Here is a 23,910-nt window from a genome sequence, read left to right on the forward strand (position 1 = left end):
CAGAAGTTTTTATTCAGACATGCTGCAAGAGAGTTTTCCTACCAGAGGCCCACAGATCATATTGCTATCATACTGATTTTACTGTTGTTTCTGCTTTTGCTGTCATGGAACAGCTGGGTGCCGGGGGGGGGAAGTTGGGGGACCTACAAGGGAAGAAGGCGTAGATCCTGGGGACTGGTGGGGGGTTGGCAGTGAGCAGAAAGGGGGGGAAAGGGAGCAGAACGGGAGGGGAGGTGTTGCAAGCTGAGGAGGAAACAGGGTTTGGTGAGCGGGAAGAGTCTGGGGCAGAGAGCAGTTTAGGCTCAGAGAGGGGAGAGGAGGGGGCCAGAAGACCCAGAGAAGGCCGGCTGCGGAAGCATCCATGGAGACTCCCCCTCCTGCTGCGACCAGCTCCCCTCTCCCCTGGTCTCCCAGAGCACACTTGTTGTTGTTGCTTAGTCGTTTAGTTGTATCCGACTCTTCGTGACCCCATGGACATGCCGCTAGCCTCAAGAACACCATCCAACCATCTCATTCTCTGTCGTCCCCTTCTCCTTGTGCCCTCCATCTTTCCCAACATCAGGGTCTTTTCCAGGGAGTCTTCTCTTCTCATGAGGTGACCCAGAGCACACAGAGAAATCCAATTCAGACCCATGAGCCTGTACATTATATTAACGGGCGTAGGGTTTTTTTGTCCCAACATGCATCACTTTAATCTCTTTGACAATGAACTGTATTTTCGGCCCATTCAGCCCGTTTGGAGAAGTCCCTTTGGAGCTCCTTGCAATCTCTCTTTCTTTGCTCCGGTTGGCTGGACTCCTCCCTTTATTCCGCAGGGACCCGCAGGGCTCAGCCCGACGAGCTGGGGGACTGAGCAGCCTCGCACCTAGATTTTTCTGTAACTCCCCCCCTGTTATGTACTGAGTTGAATAGGATTCAAACTGCAGCAGTCTGATTGGTCCTAGAACAATAGGATCCAAATTGCAGCAGTCTGATTAGTCCTAGAACAATAGGATTCAGAATGCAGCAGTCTGATTGGTCCTAGAACAATGCAGCAGTATGATTGGTTGGCAGGAACCACCCAATCCTGCTCCAGATAGAAGTGAATCCACAACCTGATTGGCTTACAGTAGAATTCCGGAATTAGCCAATCATGTGCAGCCCATTGTGTAAATAGTGTATATAAAGCAGATACTGTGAGGGGACTTTCTTTCATTCCTCCTCACCACTATGAGCTGAATAAAGAGCATGAAATCACTTTGCGACTCCGAGTATATTTCACTGGCGACGAGGATGGGATCCCGCTGAGCTGACTGCCACACACAGCACCGCAGCACCGCCACCTGCCGCACCGCTGCCTCGCACCGTGTATCCAGGCTTCAGCTCCGGGACACAAGGAACTCAGAATGGCAACCGACAGCAGCTTCTCACCGTTCAACCCAGCATCTGGAGACTGGGAAGCGTACGCCTCCCGTTTCACCTTCCTCCTAGAAGCCAAAGGGGTCACCGACGAAGAAGACGCCAAGAAGAGGGCGATATTCTTCAGCGTCTGCGGAGAGGAGACGTTTGAAATCGCCCGGGCTCTCCTTGCGCCTGAAGACGTCGCTACTGTTCCATACAAAACAATAATGGAACAGCTGAAGGGGCACTTTTCGCCGCAGCCCTCAGTGGTGGCTCGTCGAAATGCCTTCTACGCAAAGCGACAAGCCCCTGGGGAAACCATAACTGGGTTTGTGACCTCTCTCCGCCAAGCCGCCCGGTTCTGCAACTTCTCAGAGCTGGAGAACATGCTTCGTGACCGCCTCGTCGGTGGCCTGAAGGATGAGAAGCTGCAACGACGCCTCTACGCTAAGAAGGACCTAACGTTCCAGGTCGCTCTGGAGGAGGCCCTGGCAACGGAAGCTGCCGAGAGGTCGACGCAAGAGGCACGGCCGAGCCTGCCATCCCAACCGAGGGTCCACCATGAAGACCTCACCGACGACTCAGGATCCGACAGGGAGGAGGTGCACCGAGTACAGCAGCGCACTCAAGCAGCGCACAGACCACAGCTGCCTCGACGAGAAGGAGGAAACTGTGCAAGCTGCGGGGAGAGTCACGAGAGGAGGACCTGCCGTTTCCGCAACGCAGAGTGCAGGCAGTGCAGAAAATCGGGACACATCGCCCGGGTGTGTCGGGCTCGGCCCACCCGACACCAGGCATCAGATGACCAACCCAAGAGCCCCAGGTCCCGGGGCCCAACGCACCAAGGCAACTCGACGGAGCTCACAGACTGCCAGGTATACCAGTTGCCCCACCCCAACGTAGAGAAAATTTATGTAGAGGTACAGATAGAGGGGGCCCCATGCCGCATGGAGCTTGACACGGGTTCAACTCTATCCATAATCTCGGCAAAGACCTTAAGGAAACTGTGTCCTACTGGGGGTCCCAAACTCAGGCCGGCCCCATTCACCCTCCGGGACTTCCAGAAACGTAAGGTCCCCACAATGGGGGTGGGGAGCTTCAGGGTGCAATACCGAGGGCGGACGCGGCAACTAGACTTGCTTGTGGTCAAGGGCCCCTACATTAGCTTACTGGGATTGGCATGGTTTGGACCACTGGGGCTAGCTGTCACCGGGGTGAACCACACTAGCTTACAAGTGGACGTGGACGCCATATGCAAGGAATTTCCAGGGGTTTTCGACGGGAAATTGGGACAGTATACGGGCCCCCCCATTGCGCTACAGCTTGACCCCGCAGTACGACCGGTCAGGCTCAAGGCCCGCCGGGTCCCGTTCGCCTTGAAACCCCGTATAGATGAGGAATTGGACCGACTCGTGGAGCAAGGAGTGCTGGAGCCGGTGCCTAATGCCCCCTGGGAAACTCCAATCGTCACACCCGTCAAGCCTAATGGTTCGGTCCGCATCTGCGCAGACTACAAATGTACCATAAACAAGGCCCTCACGGCCCACGCATACCCAGTGCCAGTGGTCAGCCATGTCCTTGCCACCCTGGCTGGGTCGAAAATTTTTGGCAAGCTGGACTTGGCCCAAGCATATCAACAGCTGCCAGTAGATGAGGCCACAGCAGAGGCACAGACGATTGTGACACACAGAGGAGCGTTCAGGGTAAAGCGGCTGCAATTCGGGGTCAGCGTGGCACCAGGCATATTCCAGAATTTAATGGACTCTCTCCTCAAAGGGATTCCTGGTGTCACCCCCTTCTTCGATGATGTGTTGATTGCCGGGCCCACACCAGAGGAGTTTGAGGACCGCCTCCGCACCGTTCTGCACCGTTTCCAGACGGCGGGTCTCAAGGTGAAGCGGGAAAAATGTCTACTAGGAGTGCCTCAGGTGGACTTTCTGGGATTTATGGTGGACGCAGAAGGGGTCCACCCGACTGGGGACAAGGTACGGGCCATTTGTGATGCCCCAGCGCCCAAGAGCAAGACTGAACTTCAGGCCTTCTTGGGACTATTGAACTTTTACCATTCCTTCCTTCCCCACAAGGCGGCGGTAGCGGAGCCCCTACACAGACTCCTGGACAAGCGGGCCCCTTGGGTGTGGGGCCAGCGCCAGGAGGCCGCATTCCAGGCAGTCAAGGACTTGCTTGTCTCAAACTCTGTCTTGGCACACTTCGACGAGAGGCTGCCGGTGGTGCTAGCATGCGACGCCTCACCCTATGGCATTGGCGCTGTCCTGGGGCACCAACTCTCGGATGGAAGAGAGGTACCGGTGGCGTACTTTTCCCAGACACTCAACGCAACCGAGCGGAACTACTCGCAAATTGACAAGGAGGGTCTGGCAATCGTGAAGGGAGTAAAAAAATTCCATGATTTCTTGTATGGGCGGCCCTTCACCGTGGTGACTGACCACAAGCCGTTGCTTGGCTTGTTTGCCCCCGAAAAGCAGACCCCCCAAGTGCTGTCTCCTCGGGTCCTCAGGTGGTCAATTTTCCTTGCCAGCTACCAGTATGCACTGATTCACCGCCCAGGGAAGGCAATGGGCCATGCGGACGCCCTCAGCAGGCTACCACTGCCGGAAACAGGCCCTGACCCAGCACCTGCACAAGAGGTTATGAGCCTGGAGCTGCTTCCCGACCGCCCCATTCAGGCACAAGAAGTTGCACACCATTCCAAGAAAGATAGGGTCATCTCCCGGGTCCTGGACTGGGTGTGGAGGGGATGGCCCAGCGGCAGCCCCGGGCCAGAATTCGCCGGCTACACAACTCGCAAACATGAACTGTCGGCGCACAAGGGGTGCCTGTTATGGGGAAGCAGAGTCGTTGTTCCCCAGCCCCTCCGCAAAAGGGTCCTCACAGCCCTACACGAGACACATCCAGGGGTAGTAAGAATGAAGGCCCTTGCCAGGAGTTATGTGTGGTGGCCGGGGATCGATGGAGAGATAGAGGCCTGGGTCAAACACTGCCAGGCCTGCCAAGAATCCCGCCCAGATCCCCCAAGGGCCCCAGTCCAGTCCTGGGAGTCCGCCCGAGCACCATGGTCACGCCTGCATGTGGATTTCGCTGGCCCCTTTCAGGGGAAAACATTCTTCATAGTGGTGGACTCCTACACCAAATGGCTGGAAGTCGCACTGGTACCGTCCACTTCCACGTCCGCAGCCATCCGGGTACTACGCAGGCTGTTTGCAACCCACGGGCTCCCTGACACTCTCGTCTCAGACAACGGGACTGCATTTACGTCAGGAGAATTCCAAACCTTCACAGCACAGAACGCCATCCGCCACATCCGTTCGGCACCGTTCCACCCTGCCACCAATGGCCAAGCAGAACGCATGGTGCGGACCACCAAGGACACCCTTCGCCGCATGACGCAAGGGGACTGGGAGTACCGCCTTGCCACATTCCTTCTAGCACAGCACAGCACCCCCAGCTCAACAACCGGCCGGAGCCCCGCTGAACTACTAATGGGTCGGCGCCTTGCAATCAGATTGGACCGCCTTCACCCCGATAGAGCTCAGGATGAGGTAGTGGTGGGGGAAGGCAGGAACCCCCGGACCTTCGAGGCCCAGGACCCAGTGTACGCAAAGAATTTTGGGGCAGGCCCAGCATGGGTACCCGCCACAGTCACCAGGGTCACTGGCCCAGTGTCGTACGAGGTGCTAACGGATGGGGGGCAATGCTGGCGCCGCCACTGCGACCAGATACGGCGACGATTCCCGGGAGAAACCCAGGGGGAGAACATGTCAGAGGAGTCCCAAGGGAACAGCGGGGCAGTGAGGCCCATAGAGCAGGAGGGGCCAGCAGGAGAGGCAGAATCAGTAAATACAGAGAGGACCCATGAGGCCGAAAGGACACCAGAACCAGAACCACGACTGAGCGAGCCGGTTGCACCAGACCAAACAACCCCATCACAGCCAGCATCCTTGGAACACGAGCCAGAACCTGGAGCCCGGACCAGGGAACACCCTAGGCCGCAACGCACACGTAGGCCGCCGGCATACCTTGAGGACTATGAATACGACCTCCCGGGCAGGACTGGAACTTAGAGGGGAGGGGTGTTATGTACTGAGTTGAATAGGATTCAAACTGCAGCAGTCTGATTGGTCCTAGAACAATAGGATCCAAATTGCAGCAGTCTGATTAGTCCTAGAACAATAGGATTCAGAATGCAGCAGTCTGATTGGTCCTAGAACAATGCAGCAGTATGATTGGTTGGCAGGAACCACCCAATCCTGCTCCAGATAGAAGTGAATCCACAACCTGATTGGCTTACAGTAGAATTCCGGAATTAGCCAATCATGTGCAGCCCATTGTGTAAATAGTGTATATAAAGCAGATACTGTGAGGGGACTTTCTTTCATTCCTCCTCACCACTATGAGCTGAATAAAGAGCATGAAATCACTTTGCGACTCCGAGTATATTTCACCCCCCCTCCCAAAGAAAGGCTCAACATCCACGCCCATGGGTGCCTGTGGCCAGCCCAGACCCCGGAGCATCGGCATCTCTGCCCCAGCTTGAAAGTGAGGGGCTGCAGTGCTGGCGAACCTTATCTCCCCCTCCCCGTCCAGACAGAGGAATGGCCTTGTGGGGTTGGACAAGAGAGTCCCATCTGGGTGGGGTGGAGGGGGCAGTGGGGGGCTTCTAACTGTAAAGTAGGGAGGGCCCTCCTGAGTCATCTAGTTGAACCCCCAGCATAGCAGGAATCTCAGCTAAGCATCACAGGCAGGGGGCCATCCAAGCTCCCCCCACCCCACCCAAGGAAGGCACTCTCCCCACTGGCTGTGTCAGACTGACCTCTGGATGGCCCCTCCTGGCACACTTTCCTGTGGCCAAAGACTCTTCCCCGGGGGGGGCATCTGAACAAGAGACCACCCCCCTGTAGGGTGCTGTGTTGATGTCCGCCAGGCGGAGGAAAAGCAAAGCAGCTGCGCATTGGCACCGAGGGCTCCCAGACTTCAGCCAGTGCCCTCCAGGTGTTCTGAGTGCAGGCATCGTGCTGGCTGGCACTGAGGGGAACTGCAGGCCAACCTGCCTCGGGGGCACCTGCGTGGAGATGGCGGTGCCAGGGAGAAGAGCAGCAGGTTCAGCCAGAGGCTCCTAAAGGCTCTGCCCAGTTTCTTGGCGTGGAAGATGTGACCAGCCAGCGGGGGCTGGGGCTGCAGCAGGGGGCTGGCCCCTGTTACCCAAGGTAAAGGACCCCTGGATGGTCAAGTCCAGCCAAAGGCGACTATGGGGACTTACTTCTGAGTAAGCGTGCAGCAGATGGAACGGCGTAGGGGTTACTCCTAAGTAAGCGTGCAACAGGCAGGGCTGTAGAGTGGTGCTTCCAAAAGCAGCCAGTTTGCACATCTCGTGGGATTTAATGTCTTGCCATTATAAACGCAAGGGGATAAGTGCATTTATAGAGACACATTTCCACAAAACACCCAAACTCCGGCATGTGGCCGCAGGTGACACAATAGGAGCCTCTCTGCAAATGGCCTTTGCAACACAACTCACTGGGTGGTAACAAAGTATACACATTGGCCTCTTTGCAACGTAGCCCCGTTTCCTCAATGAATCCACCCATTTCAGTAAAACCTGAGCAGAAATAGTAAGGAGAGCAAAACAGCAGCCCTGTCTGACCCCCGTCAGCCTCCAGACTCCCCCAGTCACGTGGCAGGAGATTCATCCTGAGCCCCCCCCCCCCCCGTGAGACGGGTATGGCATCATGGATGATCCAGTGATTGACCACATGATCCATTGGTGATCCCCATGATCCAAGCAGGCTTGTCCAAAGAGCAGATCTCTGGGTCTGAATGAAACGGGTCCGTGATGATGGATTCTGGAGTCAAGAAATCCTCCCTTTCCAGTGATCTCTCAGGCTGGCCAGGAAAAGGCAGCGAGCAGGAATCCTGAGGCATCCCGACGGACAGACAGACCTGTCATGTTGCCAAAACACGAACTCGGAGTCTGATCTGATTTAAATGCAGAACTCATTTTGTGACTTCGCTGTTGGATTGTCGGGATCAGCCCCTCCCCCCTCTCCTGATCCCAGAAGGAAGACGGGGGGGGGATTTCTACTCCTCCTCCTTCCCCCCCCCCGCTCAAAACCTTCCCTCCCCTCCCGGCACATCCTTCTCTCATCCCGCCCCCACAACCCCAGATCCCGCCCCCAATACATTGCTCCTCCTCCTCCTCCTCCTCCAATCCGGCTTCGCTCCGGAAATGAGGGGGGAGCCCCCCTCCCAAGCTGCCTGCTTCTCCCGCAAGTAGAGCTTCCACTCCGGATTGCCGCTCTGCCCCGTAGATCTGGGGGGGGGGCGCTTTCGAAAAGGGGAGGAGGATGGGAAGAGGAGGATCCCCGCCCAACGTGGATGTTGCAGGAAGGAAATGAGAATCGGAGCGAGGACAAAGAGGTAAAGGGGTCGCGGGGGTAGGAGGGGGAGAAAAGGACCCAGAGACCCCTCCAGCTCCCCAAAGCGCCTTCCGTGGGGCCTGGATCCCGGCACGCGTGCTGCGAAGGGGCGGAGATGGGGCGCCCACCCACGAGGACTCCCTGGGGCGCGGAGAAGCGGGCCAGAAAGGGTTAAGCGGCGCGAGAGACGCCTGGATAGAGACCCCCTGTCCCTCCCATGTTCTCTTGGGGGGGGCGCCTCCGGCTGGAGAGATGGGGGCGCAGGGCGAGGGGTGACCCGAGCCAAGGGGGCCTTTGGGTGCAGGGGAGACTCCGGGATAGAGGGAGGGGGTCGAGGAATGGGGGGAGGGAGGGGAGCATCCCTGAGTCAGAGAAGGGCAGCGGGGGGGGGGGGAGATAGGAAGACCAGTCTTGGGGGAGAAGTCTCCATCGTGGCGCCCGCTGGGAATATCCGGAGCGCTGGGGGCTCCGCGCAGAGAGAGGTGGACCACGAAAGGGTTAACGGGCACGAGGGATTGAGACCCCCCTGTCCCTCCCCGGCTCGTCTTGGGGGGCCCCTCCAGCTGGAGAGATGGGGGCACAGGACGTGGGGGGGGAGTGGTGCCAAGGAAGCCTCCGGATGCAGGGGAGACTCCGGGAGAGAGGGAGGGGGTCGAGGAAGTGGGGGGAGGAGGGAAGGCAGCATTGGCAGGGGGGGAGATAGGAAGACCACTCTTGGGGGGGTCTCCATCGTGCCTTCCTTGGGGAATCTCCGGAGGGGCCGCCTTGGCTTCTCCCTCCCACCCAGGAATGCCCCCCCTTCAAGGCGACCAGAGAGGGATCCCTGGAAAGTGGGGGTCCTGCCCCCCCACCCTTCCATCCTGCAATCTCCATCCTCCTTCCACCCCATAATCCCCTGCCCTGTCCAGACACAGCGATTCTGCCCAGTCCAACCATTGGTCCCCTGGAGAGGAGAGGAAATCCCCAGAGGAAGAGGGGAGGGGGGAGGCCTTCTCAGAAGCGGCTCTTGCTTTCCGCAATCCCACCCAGGAAGCAGCCAGAAACCTTTCCCTCTCTCTCAGGCTGCCATCTTTATTGTCTTTTCCGCTGAGGATGAGGATAATGTACACCTGTCATCAGAAACAGGGGTGCAGAGTCCATGGAATGGCTCTCAGGATTGATACGGAAGTTGCACCTCGAAAGCATTTCTGTTCCTCTTATTCTTTGTAGGCAATGTCAGAGTGACTGACAAGCTGGGATACAACCCATCATCGTCCGATGACAGTGACTGCATGAATCTTCCCAGTCAAAGGACCCATTTTCATGATAGACAGTGCCTGTGGCTGGAGGCTCTACACACCGGGTGTGCCTGTGCAGGCCAAAGACTGCCAGTATTAGTACAGGTGAGGTGTGTGTCATTCCCAAATTTACAGAGTGTGTGTGAATGAGAGTTTGTGGGTGGGATTATAGTTTACGGCAACCCTGTGATTTTCTCCACCCATAACATTTCGTAAGCTAATATTGCAGTACGAATTCCAAAATAACTACAAAAAATCACAAGATGATAATAATAGTACACTGGTACCTCGGGTTAAGAACTGAATTCGTTCTGCAGCTCTGTTCTTAATCTGAAACTGTTCTTAACCTGAAGCACCACTTTAGCTAATGGGGCCTCCTGCTGCCCAAGACAGGTGTTGATCATCATGTGAGCTGCGCACAGGTGGGCTGAAGCGAGCTACTGCCATTCCTGTGGAGCCTCCTTTTATTGACACAAGTATGCAAGCCAGGCAAATACATTTTTGGGCTGTGACCTTTACATCTTCCGTCCCAAAATCGTGGGGTGGTACAAAGCTATTTTGGCACCTGTTCCACAGCGTCATTTCCCCCTTGCTCAATGTATGATGAATGGAGACAAACGTCTCATGGAAAAGGGTTACAGACAGGACACCGCAAACTGCTGAGATCGCAAAAGGTCAGGCAGAGGTGGAACGATGTACAGACAGCTGTGGCTTGTCGGGGGGGGGGGTTGCCCTGCACCCCAAGGTCACGCGTGCAGGCAGATTGTGGCTGCCTGCTGGTGTAAAGTGTCTCCCTCCGGACCCCACAGTCCACTCCGCAATATCCCTACACACCAGAGCAGGATTTCTGTTCTCATCCTGAAGCAAAGTTCTTAACCCAAGGTACTATTTCTGGGTTAGCAGAGTCTGTAACCTGAAGCGCCTGTAACCCGAGGCACCACTCTAGATGTTATACTATTAGTATCTTCCCCAAGCCACTCTGGGCAGCTTACAGTACATATAGGTAAAGGTAAAGGGACCCCTGACCGGAAGGTCCAGTTGCGGGAAACTCTGGGGTTGCGGCACTCATCTCGCTTTATTGGCCAAGGGAGCCGGCGTACAGCTTCCGGGTCGTGTGGCCAGCAGAACTAAGCGCTTCTGGCGAATCAGAGCAGAGCACGGAAACGCCGTTTACCTTCCCGCCAGAGCGGTACCTATTTATCTACTTGCTCTTTGATGTGCTTTCGAACTGCTAGGTTGGCAGGAGCAGGGACCGAGCAACAGGAGCTCACCCTGTCGCAGGGATTTGAACCGCTGACCTTCTGATCAGCAAGTCCTAAGTTCTGGGGTTTAACCCACAACGCTACTCGCGTCCCTACAGTACATATACAAGACAGTAAAACATCCAAAAATTAAAAACCTCCTGATACAGCTGTCTTCTAAATGTCAGATAGTTGCCTGTTTCCTAGCCCTCTGAAGGGAGGGCATTCCATGGGGCAGGAAGCCCTCTGCCTGGTTCCCTGGAACTTCACTTCTAACAGCAAGGGAACCAGCAGAAGACTCTCGGAGGCGGACCTCCCTGTCCGGACTGAAAGACTGGGGTAAAGATGCTCCGTCAGGTCCACAGGGCCGAGGCTGAGGAGGGCTTTAGGTTGCAGATCTTGCTCCTCCATAATGATCGATGTATAGATAGCAGAGTAGGAGAAAACACTCAGAGGCAGAAAAAAAAATCAGCTGAGAAATTTATTACTGAAGACAGATAAGCATGACAGGACCCAAAAAATAGCAAAAATGTAACTCACAGTAAAACCCTGACTTAGCAAACCAAAACAGCACTCAAGTAAGAAACAGACAAGCAGAGTAGAGTAATATCAGAATAGGAAGCGGGAGCAGGCACATTTCAATACTGCAATTTATATATAATTCAAAGTCAGAGTAATCCTGGGACTAGATAACAAGCCTCCAGGTGGACGTGCCCCACCTGCCCTTCTCTTTCCTCTTCCGCACGGGCAGAATCTGCCTTCAGGACTGTGGGATTCACGGTTGTTCTCCTCCTCTCCATCCACCAGGGCTTGACTTCAGATGCAGCAGAATTCCCCACCCAGCCCATCAACAATTTGAGATCCATCAGCTTTCCTCACCTGGTTTAGCCGGCTGGTAGAAGCCGTTGCTTGAACCCCTGTTGCATGCTGACAGCTTCTGGAAGCCACAGGTGAGAGCTGAGTGCAGGGTGGGCACCAAGGGTGGAAAAATGACCCCAGGAGGTGCAGGACATGTTCCCCACCAAAGGAACTACTTATCCCCAACACCCCATGAGATCTAGATTCAGGTAGGTAGCCGTGTTGGTCTGACACAGTTGAAATAAAACATTTAAAAATAGTCCAGTAGCACCTTAGAGACCAACTAAGATTGTTCTAGGTATAAGCTTTGGTGTGCATGCACAATTCTTCAGATACACTGACACAGATGTCACCAGACCCTTGTATATCGTGGGAGGGTGGGGTGGGGTTTTTCTCAGAAGGGTACTCCTACTACCATCTCCCACTATATGAAGAACTGTGAATGCACACAAAAGCTTATATCTAGAACCTAAGGTGCAACTGGACTATTTTTTTACTTTTTTACTTCAACTGTGTCAGACCAATATGTCTACCTACCATGAAGAACAGTTATCTCCTTGCCTTGAATATCCTGCCTTTCAGATTAGGATAGTCCTCTGTCAGAAGACAAGCACAGGATCAGGCAGCACATCATCATTATAAAGAACCTTTGGGGTGTGAGGCATTTAGACGGAGGTCCATCTCCAAGAACAGGAGCTTCCCTGAGCACCCATTCAGCTGACCCCAAGCACCAAGCCTTGTCACTAGTTCTCTGACTGACCCAGACCACAGTCCCTGGAAGAGATGTAGGCCTGGGTCTCCCAAAATAATCCATATGGACCTCCTGAGGTCAGTGGGAATGTGCAGGTGATTCATGAAGAACTAAAGGTGGAAATGGGGGCAACCACTTGATTTGAAAGGCAGTCCCACAAGACAACAGTATTCCAAGATCATGCTGTGTTATTAAAGATAATTGAGGATCTTGAAAGGATCCTGATGCATTACTGCCATTTGACATCATACCATTTTCATTTCCTAAAAATTGGGAACATGGGTAGCACATGGGAGAATGTAAGAGATGTTGAAATAAGAGAAGGTGCTAATGGAGGTTGATGTGTTCTCTTTCTCTTTGTTCTCTTCCTTGAAACCCAAACAGGATTTGCTTTTTGCCCACTCTGAAAAAGGTGATGGAGAAGAAAGAATTGCAGGGGAGAGGGCACCTATCGTTTCATTAGGAATAGCCATTAAAATGTGTGAAATGTGGAATATGCTTCACTGAATGAGCACACATAGTTCACATCAACGAACACAAAAAGGAAAGAAGCCATTTAAAGGTATGTAGTGTGGAAAGAGCTTCTCTTTCAACTCAAAACTTAGAACACACCAGCGGACTCACACAGAGACAAAACATTTTAAGTGCAGGGAGTGTGGGAAGAATTTCAGTCAGAGTGGAAACCTTAAATTGCACAAAGGGACTCACACAGGGGGGAAACCATATGAATGTATGGTGTGTGGAAAGAACATTAATAATAGTGGAAGCCTTAGAAGATATCAACGGACTCACACAGGGGAGAAACCGTTTAAATGCATGGAGTGTGGAAAGAGCTTCAGTCAGAGTGCACAACTTAGATCACATCAATGGACTCACACAGGGGAGAAACCATTTGAGTGCATGGAGTGTTGAAAGGATTTCAGTAAGAGTGCACACCTTAGATCACATCAACGGACTCACACAGGCGAGAAACCATATAAATGTATCGTGTGTGGAAAGAGCTTCAGTCAGAGTGGAAACCTTAGAAAACATCAACGGACTCACACAGGGGAGAAACCATTTAAATACATGGAGTGTGGAAAGGAATTCAGTCAGAGTGGGGACCTTAGAAGACATCAACGGACTCACACAGGCGAGAAACCATATAAATGTATTGTGTGTGGAAAGAGCTTCAGTCGGAGTGGAAACCTTAGAAAACATCAACGGACTCACACAGGGGAGAAACCATTTAAATGTATCGAGTGTGGAAAGAGCTTCAGTCAGAGTGGAAGCCTTAGAAATCATCAACGGACTCACACAGGGGAGAAACCATTTAAATGCATGGAGTGTGGAAAGAGCTTCAATCGGAGTGAAAACCTTAGAAATCATCAACGGACTCACACAGGGGAGAAACCATTTAAATGCATGGAGTGTGGAAAGGAATTCAGTCATAGTGGAGTCCTTAGAAGACATCAACGGACTCACACAGGGGAGAAACCATTTAAATGTATCGAGTGTGGAAAGAGCTTCAGTCAGAGTGGAAGCCTTAGAAATCATCAACGGACTCACACAGGGGAGAAACCATTTGAATGCATGGAGTGTGAAAAGAGCTTCAGTGTGAGTGGAAGCCTTAGAAATCATCAACGGACTCACACAGGGGAGAAACCATTTGAATGCATGGAGTGTGAAAAGAGCTTCAGTGAGAGTGGAGACCTTAGAAGACATCAACGGACTCACACAGGGAAGAAACCATTTGAATGCATGGAGTGTGGAAAGAGCTTTAGTGAAAATGGAAGCCTTAGGAACCATCAACGGACTCACACAGGGGAGAAACCATATAAATGTATAGAGTGCGGAAAGAGCTTCAGTGATAGTGGATGTCTTAGAAGACATAAACGGACTCACACAGGGTGGAAACCATTTGAATGTATGGAGTGTGGAAAGAGCTTCAGTGATAGTGGAAACCTTAGAAATCATCAACGGACTCACACAGGGGAGAAACCATATAAATGTATGGAGTGTGGAAAGAGCTTTAGTGAAAATGGAAACCTTAGAAATCATCAACGGACTCACACAGGGGAGAAACCATTTCAATGTATGGAGTGTGGAAAGAGATTCAGTCAGAGTGGAAACCTTAGAAATCATCAATGGACTCACACAGGGGAGAAACCATTTGAATGCATGGAGTGTGAAAAGAGCTTCAGTGAGAGTGGAGACCTTAGAAGACATCAACGGACTCACACAGGGGAGAAACCATTTGAATGCATGGAGTGTGGAAAGAGCTTTAGTAACAGAGGATGCCTTAGAACACATCAGCGGACTCACACAGGGGAGAAACCAGATACCGTATTTTTCGCCCCATAGGACGCACCTAGTTTTTTTTGGGGGGTCGGGAAATAAAGAAAAAATATTTTTTTTCCTGGCTGGCTTCCCCCGACCCCAGCCCCCAGAACAGGCTGCTGCCTGCAAGCCTTGCGAACCCGGTGCGCAAGGCTTGTGGACATCTGCCCGAAGCACGGGGCGGGCTCTGCAGCGTGCCCCATGATTCGGGCTGTAGGCTGCCGCCCGCAAGTCTTGCCCCCTTGTGGAACCCTTGATTTATGTCAACAGACTCACACAAAAGACAAACCATATAACCATATTTTTCACTCTATAAGACTTATCAGACCATAAGACACACCTAGTTTTTGGAGGACGAAAACAAGAAAAAAAATATTCTGCATCCCAGAAGCAAGAGGGATTGCTGCGCAGCAAAAGTAGCAATCCCTCTTGCTGTTCTGGCTTCTGGGATAGCTACACAGCCTGCATTCGCTCCATAAGACACACACACCTTTCCCCTTACTTTTTAGGAGGGAAAAAGTGAGTCTTATAGAGCAAAAAATACGGTAAAATCAGGAAAGTACTCTTAGTGGAAGTTCAAATTCAACAGACTTATGGACAGGAAGAACTTTAAGAGTTGAAACCCTTCAGACCATCAACAAACTCAGAAGAGAAGCAGTTTAAATGAAAAGACTGCAAAAAGTGCTTTCTTTATAATGGAGTATTTAAGGAACAGGGACACGGGTGGCACTGTGGGTTAAACCACAGAGCCTAGGACTTGCCGATCAGAAGGTCGGTGGTTCGAATCCCCACAACGTGGTGAGCTCCCGTTGCTCGGTCACTGTTCCTGCCGACCTAGCAGTTTGAAATCATGTCAAATTGCAAGTAGATAAATAGGTACCGCTCTGATGGGAAGGTAAACGGCGCTTCTATGCGCTGCTCTGGTTCGCCAGAAGCGGCTTAGTCCTGCTGGCCACATGACCCAGAAGCTGTAGCCCGGCTCCCTCGGCCAATAAAGTGAGATGAGCACCGCAACCCCAGAGTCGTCTTTGACTGGACCTAATGGTCAGGGGTCCCTTTACCTTTGCCTTTATTTAAGGAACATCTAGGGACTCTCACATGGGAGAACCCATTTAGATGTATGGAGTGTGGGACGTCTTCCTCTCAGAGTCCACTCTGAGCAATGAACTCAGCAGGAAATCATTCCTACAAGCATGAGGTATATGTGAAGTTCTGGTGTTTATATATAAAAAATTCCTTCCAGTAGCACCTTAAAGACCAACTAGGTTAGTTCTTGGTATGAGCTTTCGTGTGCATGTGTATCTGAAGAAGTGTGCATGCACACGAAAGCTCATACCAAGAACTCTCCTAGTTGGTCTTTAAGGTGCTACTGGAAGGATTTTGTTTTGTTTTGACTATGGCAGACCAACACGGCTACCTATCTGTAACTGGTGTTTATATGTAAAACTATAATAATGAAATCAGGCAACATCTCACAATGGTGAGTATAATTTTAGATGAAAGTACCTTTGGTTTTTGCACCATACTCTGTCATTCTGCCACCGCATGATCTCCCAGCACTGCTTCACCAGAACTTTTTCGCTGCCTCCTGCCCTGCGTGTTCTGAAGAAAACTTGAAATACTGAAATTGAATGGGGGATTTCCCCCCCAGCCTAATTTCAAGAGGGGGAAGGAGGGGCTGCAGGTATCAGAGAAGTCTCCTGGGGGCCCCATCTTCGCTCATGAAACCCATGGGGCAACCCCAGAGCTCCTGCTCATTCTGGGGTTTGAGGAAGATAGTATTTTTCCATAGTCCCAGAATTTTTGATTCAATCATGCTTCTCAGGAGTTTTCCCACCAGAGGACCACAGTGCTGTAGTGTGTTCCCACCATTTCAGAACACCATTTCAGATAAAACCACAGCGGACTTTGCCACCAAACTCTGCCAATTTGTCCTTACCCACAACAACTTCAAATTCGGTGATGACCTGTTCCTTCAGATCAGCGGCACAGCAATGGGCACCCGCATGGCCCCACAGTATTCCAAGATCTTCATGGCCGATTTAGAACAATGTTTCCTAAACTCCTACCCACTCAAACCTCTCTTGTACCTGCGATACATTGATGATATTTTTATCATCTGGACACATGGTCAACAGACCCTGGACACCTTCCACCAAAAATTCAATGATTTCACCCCACAATCAACCTAACAATGAATCAATCTATGCAAGAAATACATTTTTTTGACACTACTATAAAAATACAGGATGGGCGCATAGACACCACCTTATACCGTAAACCAACTGACCGACAAACATATCTACATGCCTCTAGCTACCATCCCAAACATACCAAACAGTCCATTGTATATAGCCAGGCACTACGTTACAGCCGTATCTGTTCCAATTCTACAGGCAGAGACTCTCACCTAAGAGATCTACAGCAAACCTTTTTAGAACTAAAATACCCAGCAGATGAAGTTAGACAACAGATCAACAGAGCCAGACTGATACCCAGAGAGAACTTGCTGCAAGACAGACCCAAAAAAGAAAACAACAGAACACCTCTAGTCATCACATACAGCTCCCAAGTTAAAACAGTACAACGCATCATCAGAGATCTACAACCTCTCCTGGACAATGACAGTTCTCTTTCTCAAGCTCTGGGAGGAAGACCTTTCATTGCCTACAGACAGCCACCCAATCTCAAACAACTCCTAACCCACAATAATACTACAACCAGACTTAACACGGACACTGGCACCAGAGCCTGCAATAAACCCAGATGCCAACTTTGCTGCCACATACACCCGGACAACACCATTACTGGCCCCAACAACATCACACATACCGTCTCAGGACTATTTAATTGCTCATCGTCTAACATTGTATATGCCATCAAATGCCAACAGTGTCCTTCAGCTCTCTATATTGGACAAACAGGCCAAACCTTACGCCAAAGAATAAACGGACATAAATCTGACATCAAGAATCACAAGACAGAGACACCAGTAGGAGAACACTTCAATCTCCCAGGACATTCTATACAAGATCTCAAAGTAGCTGTTTTACTACAAAGGAATTTCAGAAATAGACTGGAAAGAGAAGCTGCTGAATTGCAACTCATTACCAAACTTAAAACCATGGAGAGACCTGGTCTGAACAAAGACATTGGATTCTTATCTCACTATACATGACAAAGCCATTTTTCACCTTCTCACCCCTTGCTTTTTCCTGTAAGACCCATTGCAGTCGTTTAGAGTCGTCAACAGGCTCATCGCAGCTATCTGCCAATCACCCATTCCCACCACCCTTCTGAGTAATACCCTCCCCACCTTCTCACTATATAGAAGGATCTGGCAACTTCTGTTTCAGTGTATCTGAAGAAGTGTGCATGCACACGAAAGCTCATACCAAGAACTAACTTAGTTGGTCTTTAAGGTGCTACTGGAAGGAATTTTTTTTGTTTTGACTACGGAGAAGACCTTCAGAAAGGGACTGAAGGAGAATCAAGAGCCTCAGGATCTGGACCACAAAGTTTTATACCTACACCTTTGGGTTCTGATGAGCCTGAGAAAGTGATACCACCGCCAAAGGGAGAATAGAACTATCTCAACATGTCTCTGCAACTACTAAGTTGGAACATTCATGGTTTTAATTCCCCTGAGAAAAGGAAGAAGATTTTTCATTTATTAAAAAAGGAACAATTAGACTTAATTTGCCTACAGGAAACACATGTGATTAGGCTCCATAGGAAAGTTTTAATCAATAAGAGACTGGGTCAAGAATTTATTTCATCTGATAGAGTGAAGAAGAGAGGAGTTGCTATCTATGCAAAAGAAAGCCTATCACCAAAATTTCTTTTTAAAGATGAGCAAGGAAGAATTTTGGCAATTGAAATTCAAATCCAAGGAGAAATTTTTTTGATTTTGGGAATTTATGCACCAAATGAGGGGAAGTCGGAATTTTACAAGAAGTTGCATGAGACATTGCTGGATTATGTGGACTATAATAACATCATTATTGTCAGGGGTTTAGGAGCAGAGGCAAGGGCAAGGGAGGAAACAGAGAGCGAAGGGGAGGAGGCAGAAGAAAAGATGAGTGATGACGACGACCCGAGATCTCCGAGTCTTTCCAGTGAATCAGAGGATTCACAGAAAGGAGCACCAGTGGCCAGGGCAAGGGGGGAGTCTAGGGGGGCACCCCAGGAAGATAGAGCCAGAGGGGACTCAGAGGAGAGCAGTTGGAAATCGGGACCAGCGTCACCGCCAGAGAGCAGGGAAGAGGAAGGGCGCCAGGGATCAAGCGCTGGCAGCTCACCACAGGAGGGAGGGCACGAGTCAGGAGTGGCCACACCTCCATCGGGGAGCGAAGAAACGGTTAAGCGGAAAGTGGAAGGTTGGGCGCGCGCGCCAAGTTCAAATGCAGAGGAAGGCGGCGCAGTAAGCAGCCCGGAAAGGGAGCCAGGTCCTAAAGCCCGGCGCAAGGAGACAGGAGGGTCCGGGGGGTCAGCGTCAGAAGAATCCCGGAAGGAAGAGACCCCGGGGGGGTAGAGGGACCCAGAGGAGGACAGTCAGGCGGAAAAGGTGGAGCCGGGATAGGATATTAAGTTGGTGCACACGGGGCGGAGACTCAGACGGAGCTTCGCCGATCTATCTACTAGACGTAGAGTTGCACGCAGCAGCGTGAGAATGGAAACTGTAACTCAATAAAGACTTTTACTTAATGATCGCTGGCTAGCGTGATCCTCTGTGAGCTAGGATCTTCAAGCAGCTCTGACAATTATGATGGGTGAAATGAATGGGGTGGTATCTACGAATATGGATAAAGCGCAAAGTCAAAGCATCACAAAAGAGGGCAGGCTACTAAAAACTTTTTTTGAACTAACTGACAACATGGATCTGATTGACATTTGGAGAACAAAAAACCCCTTAGGAAGAGAAGGGACATTCTTCTCTGAAGCCAAAATGACACGGACAAGAACTGACCAAATATGGATAACTAGAGGATTGGCTCCCAAGACTAGAAAGGTGGAAATCTGCCCAAAAACCTGCTCCGACCATAATGCAGTAAAGATGGAAATGAGATTAAATTTAACTGGCTCCTTCAGATGGAATATGAATGACACCTTATTAAGAGACCAAGAGATTGTCAAGAAGGCCCCAAAGAACCTGCGGGACTACTTTGAAGTAAACTTGAAAACCACAGTGGAAAAAAGAATAATCTGGGATGCAAGTAAAGCGGTGGTGAGGGGGTTTCTGATACAACAGAATGCAATAAAAAAGAGAACCCAAAATGAGAAAAAAGACAGAATTTTGGAGAAAATAAAAGAAGGAGAGAAAAAATTAAGATTGAAACCAAAGTCACAGGAGATTCTGAGAGAAATTAAATTATATCAAGTACAATATATGAAATTGATAAATCAGGAAGTCAAATGGAAAATCAAACAAATGAGACAAAAGACCTTTGAATCGGCTAATAAATGTGGAAAACTGCTAGCATGGCAGTTGAAAAAAGACAGAAGTTGAACACGGTTACCAATCTTGAGATTGAGGGGAGAAATATCCAAATCCTGTGGAGATTAGAAAATGCTTCCAGAGATACTTCAAACAACTTTATACCCAGGGGCCGCAGAAAGAGACGGATATAGACAAATTTTTAAGAACTAATGGATTACAAAAACTATCTCAAGAAAACAAGACAATATTGAACCATAAGATAACGGAACAGGAGATTGAAGGTGCCATTCAGAACATGCAACTGGGCAAGTCTCCAGGGCCGGATGGGTTAACCTCCAAGTATTATAAGACTTTGAAAGACTATTTAATTCAACCATTAAAGGAGGTGTGCAACGAGATTATGGAGGGGAAGAAGGCACCGGAGTCATGGAAAGAAGCTTTCATCACACTTATACCAAAATCTGAAGCTGAAAAGACACAACTCAAGAACTACCGTCCCATTTCCCTTTTAAATGTGGATTATAAATTTTTTGCACATATTTTAGCTAACAGATTAAAAAGAGTGTTAAATGAAGTGATCCATAATGACCAGGCAGGCTTCCTCCCAGGCAGACATTTGTCTGACAATACAAGGAACATTATTGATATTTTGGAGTTATTGCAAACGAACACTAACACAAGAGCAGTTTTGATTTTTATTGATGCGGAGAAGGCCTTTGACAATATCTCTTGGAATTTTATGAAGAAAAATCTTAAGGGAATGGGAGTAGGACGGGGGTTTGAAAATGGTATAGACGCAATCTATTCAGAACAAAAAGCAAAATTGATAGTTAATAACGTGGTGTCAGAAGAGTTTAAAATTGAAAAAGGAACACGACAGGGTTGCCCTATCTCTCCATTGCTATTTATTTCGGCCCTGGAGGTGCTCTTGAACATGATTAGGAGGGACCGGTTGATTAAAGGAATCCAGGTCGGAGCTAAACAATATAAACTCAGGGCCTTTGCAGATGACCTGGTTTTGACATTACAGGAGCCAGAATCTAGTACGAAAAGAGTTTTAGAACTGATTCAAGAATTTGGTCAGGTGGCAGGATTTAAATTAAACAAGCAAAAAACTAAGGTTTTGGAGAAAAATTTGACAACAATGGAAAAAGAAAGGTTTCAGAAGGAGACAGATTTAAATGTGGTGAAGAAAGTGAAATATCTAGGGATTAATATGACGGCCAAAAATTTGAATTTATTTAAAGATAATTATGAAAAATGTTGGTCAGAGGTTAAAAAAGATTTAGAAATTTGGTCAAAATTGAAGCTTTCCTTGTTGGGTTGAATTGCTGCCATAAAGATGAATGTACTGCCAAAAATGCTGTTTTTGTTTCAAACTTTGCAGATTGTGGACAGCATGGACTGTTTCAAGGGGTGGCAGAGAGACATTTCTAAGTTTGTCTGGCAGGGCAAAAAGCCCAGAATAAAATTTAAAATATTGACTGATGCTAAAGAAATAGGGGGGTTTGCCCTGCCAGACATAATAATAATAATAATAATAATAATAATAATAATAATAATAATAATAATAATAATAATAATATATTATTTGTACCCCGCCCATCTGGCTGGGTTTCCCCAGCCACTCTGGGCGGCTTCCAACAAAGATAAAAAATACACTAAAATGTCACATATTAAGAACTTCCCTGAACAGGGCTGCCTTCAGATGTCTCCTGAATGTCAGGTAGTTGTTTATCGCTTTGACATCTGATGGGAGGGCGTTCCACAGGACGGGCGCCACTACCGAGAAGTTGACATGAAGTTGTATTATGAATCAGCAGCATTCTGCTGGTTGAAAGACTGGCTACTTCTGGAGAACACTGACATTTTGGATTTGGAAGGGTTTAACAATGCGTTTGGGTGGCATGCATATCTGTGGTACGACAAGGTTAAAATTCATAAGAGCATTCAAGAACCATATTGTCAGGAAAGCAGTGTTTAATGTCTGGATAAGATATAAAGATTTATTAGAAAACAAGACCCCAAGGTGGCTATCACCCATGGAAGCTAAGGCTCTGAAAAGACTCAATATGGAGGCCAAGTGGCCGAAATATTGGGAGATATTAGAACAAAATGGAGACACATTGAGATTGCAGAGTTTTGAGAAATTAAAAGATAAAGTGCAAGATTGGCTACATTATTATCAAATTAGAGAGGTTTTTAATATGGATAAAAAAATAGGCTTCCAGGTGGAAAAATCGAAATTAGAAACAGAATTGTTAGAACCTAAAACTAAGGTACTTTCAAGAATGTATAACTTGCTGTTAAAATGGAACACTCAGGATGAAACGGTCAAATCAGCTATGATAAAGTGGGCGCAAGACATTGGTTATAACATTATGTTGCTGACTGAGAACAGTTATGGACCACCGGTGTGAAATTTATGGCATGTAATGCCTTAAAAGAAAATATTATGAAAATGATATATAGGTGGTACATGACACCAGTCAAGCTTGCAAAAGTATATCATTTGCCTGATAATAAATGTTGGAAATGTAGAGAAAATGAGGGAACATTCTTTCACCTTTGGTGGACGTGCCCAAAGGTCAAGGTTTTCTGGGAAATGATCTACAATGAACTGAAAAAGGTATTTAAATATACCTTCCCTAAGAAACCAGAGGCCTTCCTTTTGGGCATTGTCGGCCAATTGGTGCCAAAGAAGGACAGAACTTTTTTTATGTATGCAACAACAGCAGCAAGAATACTCATCGCAAAGTACTGGAAGACACAAGATTTACCCACCCTGGAAGAATGGCAGATGCAAGTGATAGACTACATGGAATTGGCAGAAATGACTGGCAGAATCCGAGACCTGGGAGAAGAGTTAGTAGAAGAGGATTGGAAGAAGTTCAAAGACTACCTGCAAAAACATTGCAAAGTGTTTGAATGTTAAAATGATGTTCAGACTATAAAGATAATATGGCATTAGTGACATATTTGAAAGGAATATGTAAAAAATGTTTTAAAAGAATAAGGGTGAAAAAGAATTGAATAATATTATGTCAAATTTAAACTAAATGGCACAAAGGGATTAAGTTATAAAGAACAGGTAAAAATGGACTTACAAGGAAAGGAAAATTGGAGACATAATAGGTTGGAAAGTATAAATATAGAATAAGATTTGAAAGAAGGTAAGGTACTGCTGAATATGAGTGTGTTAAAGAAAAGGGAGGTGTGAGGAAGTCAGGAAAGAAGGTTATAAAAATAATAAGTAAAAAATTGGATTTTCATGTTTTTTCTGTTTTTCTGTTTTTCTTTTATTTACTTTTTGTATGTTTTTTTGCTGTATTTTTCTGTTTCTGTTTGAATGTGATAATGTTTTCTTTTTTCTGGTTGATTATAAAGTTAGTTTTATTATTTAAAATTTCAATAAATATCTTTAAAAAATAAATAAATCCTTGGGCACGTCCACCAAAGGTGAAAGAATGTACCTTCAGTTTCTTTACATTTCCAGCATTTATTATCGGGCAAATGATAAATTTTTGCAAGCTTGACTGGGGTCATGTACCACCTATAAATCATTTTCATAATATTCTCTCTTAGGGCATTACATGCCGTAAACGTCATACCTGTGGTCCATAACTGTTCCCAGTCAGCAAACATAATATTATGTCCAACATCTTGTGCCCATTTAATCATAGCAGATTTCACCATTTCATCCTGAGTATTCCATTTCAACAGCAAGTTATACATCTTTGACAAAATCTTAGTTTTGGGTTCTAACAGTTCTGTTTCTAATTTTGATTTTTCCACCTGGAAGCCAATGTTCTTTTTTCCCCTTAAATAATATTTATTAAAGTTTCAAGTAGTACAAAAGCTAAAAAGAAAAAAGAACAAAAAAGAAAATTTCCCCCTTTATAATCCAAATTTTCAATAACTTTCTTCCAGAACTTCCCCTCACCTCCCCTTCTTGTATTCCATGTCCAAATATTTATCCAACAAGTTCTTATCCCTAAATTTTTAGCCTTAATTTGTTATCATATTTAATTCAGTTTACATATCAACTTTTAACTTATATACATCAATCATTTATACTTAATGGGGTTTTATTTTCCAATAAATCCTTGTATCTTATCCAAACATTAAACAATGCTTTCCTGACAATATGATTTTTGAATGCTTTATGTGCTTTGACCTTATCATACCATAAATATGCATGCCATCCAAA

General features: G+C 48.2%; 2 protein-coding genes across 5 annotated transcripts in view; one reads left to right on the top strand and one right to left on the bottom strand.

Annotated features, from left to right (window-relative positions):
- Positions 1-23,910, bottom strand: part of LOC309541270 (uncharacterized protein) — a 174,165-nt gene that overhangs the window by 48,772 nt on the left and 101,483 nt on the right. The window lies entirely within an intron of this gene.
- The window catches only part of LOC309541297 (uncharacterized protein), a 132,911-nt gene that overhangs the window by 9,718 nt on the left and 99,283 nt on the right, over positions 1-23,910 (top strand). Inside the window, exons 1-4 of one of the 2 annotated variants that reach the window (XR_014223694.1) lie at positions 7,626-7,815; positions 9,024-9,196; positions 11,140-11,282; positions 12,326-12,503. The exons of the other annotated variant lie outside the window; for it this stretch is intronic. The gene's annotated coding sequence lies outside the window, so the exon portion shown is untranslated. Of the gene's footprint in view, positions 1-7,625; positions 7,816-9,023; positions 9,197-11,139; positions 11,283-12,325; positions 12,504-23,910 lie in introns of those variants that run through there. 2 annotated transcript variants of the gene reach the window in all.

The sequence above is a fragment of the Podarcis vaucheri genome, assembly GCF_965113315.1.
Source record: "Podarcis vaucheri genome assembly, chromosome: 10".
Lineage (NCBI taxonomy): Eukaryota > Metazoa > Chordata > Lepidosauria > Squamata > Lacertidae > Podarcis > Podarcis vaucheri.